Source organism: Momordica charantia, unplaced genomic scaffold (assembly GCF_013281855.1).
Source record: "Momordica charantia cultivar OHB3-1 unplaced genomic scaffold, Mcharantia_2.0 BLBB01000126.1, whole genome shotgun sequence".
Taxonomy (NCBI): Eukaryota; Viridiplantae; Streptophyta; class Magnoliopsida; order Cucurbitales; family Cucurbitaceae; genus Momordica; species Momordica charantia.
In genome coordinates, this window is record NW_028275282.1 from 36,766 (window position 1) to 38,511 (window position 1,746).

General features: G+C 39.9%; 1 non-coding gene across 1 annotated transcript; it reads left to right on the top strand.

Moving 5' to 3' along the window:
* Positions 1–107, top strand: LOC148207610 (small nucleolar RNA R71). The gene has a single exon (XR_015787781.1). It is a non-coding gene; the product is annotated as a small nucleolar RNA R71 (small nucleolar RNA).
* Positions 108–1,746: the final 1,639 nt, after the last annotated feature.

The following is a 1,746-nucleotide window of genomic DNA, read 5'->3' on the forward strand; positions in this document are numbered from 1 at the left end:
ATTCCATGGTGAGGACATTTCTGCATCAATCCCTTAAATCTCACCCAATAGTCACTTAAGGATTCTCCTGGTACTTGCTGAAAATTGTTGATCTTATTTCGAAGTTCAGCATTCTATGACGGTGGGAAATATTGCATCAAGAACTTTTCTGCTAAGTCACTCCATGAAGTGATTGATTCGGCTGGTAAGGAATCCAACCATGATCCAGTAGTATCCCTTAGGGAGTAAGGGAATAACTTCAATTGCATAGCCTCCTTATTGACCCCAGCCTCTTTAAATGAACTGCCATTAGCATGAAATACGTTAAATGCCTATGACGATCTTCTGGCGCTAATCCATGGAACGGTCCCACAGTTTGCAACATTTGAAACATCGTCGGCTTTAGATCAAATATGCCCGGCCGCTTCTATGATTATATCTGCTATTACGTGATTGAAGTCGTAGAAAGCTAGGGCTGTGTATGCTCTAATTTCCTGCTCTGTATCGTCTGTAAGCAAGACAACATTGAGGGGAGGTACTGGGATAGCAGCTCTAGCTCTAAACCCTTATATTCTTTCCAGGGTTTGCTCAGGCCGAATTGGCACTTCTGGATTCATGACTATCTCCCTACCTTGTATTCGCTACTCAGCCCTTCTTCTACTCAATGTACACTCTTGTTATGGGTCAAAAGCAAATTCAAACGTAGGGAAGTCATTCATCCATCATTTAGTTTGCTTGAAACAATGGAAAGGCTTCTTCAGCACGGTAATTCAAAATAAATCCCAAATCCGAATTATAAATTCTTAAATCCCCGGCAACGACGCCAAAAACTTTTTCGCTTCCTCACAACTAGGAGAAAATTAGTGGAAGTAAACACTAAACAATCAATTGTAGTATAAAAACAACGTCGTCTCCACGGAGATTACAGATTAAAAACGGACTTGGTAAATTTTGAATCACCTAAAGATAAAACAGGAAAAATAATAAATGTTCAATTGAATAAGTTTCTATAACTAAGTGGATTTAAACAGACAGTGAGAACCCGGCTGAAGAGAGTTCTCAACACACCCAAAAGCAACTGGTAAGGAAAGTAGAGGAGTATTCGGGAAAAAACGATTGATAAGTAAATTGAGGAGGGGGATTCCCGCTTGCTGCTCTTTTATTCGAAAAGACACCACTGCTCAACACTTCAGACTACTGCTTGCCCAAATCCTCACGGCTCTTTCCCAAGATACCTGAGATATAGTTTACCCTAATTCCCACCGTAGCTAAAACATACGTGACAAACGATTTATAGGCCCTGTATGGTGAACCCCATCCCTAGGTATCCACCCTCTTATTTCCACGAGGACTAATTGTTGGGTCTTTCTCTACCTTAAAAAAGATTAAAGACTCGTGCAAGCGCACACGGTCACAAGTAATACTCTGAAGTAATCGAAGGTCGGATCCTTCGAGAGTTGTTGCTTTTCAAAATCAAATAATGTGGTGAAATGGTTCAAATATGTAATTGTGTTTTAAGAAGAAAATAGTGATGAAATGTTGTTGTTTGGGGTTTTAACTTTCAAGCAATTTAATAAAACTCAACCTGGTTGTTTCCTACCTTAGTCTTGATGCAAAACATGGAAAACACACTTTGTTGGGAAAATGCAACAGGGGCAATTCTAGCTTTTCTTGGGAAACTGAGTTCTACTCTTTCACTACCGCTTTTGGTTGCTGTAGAGGCTAGGGTAAGCTACAATCATATGTCTATTTGTGATTACAATCCTA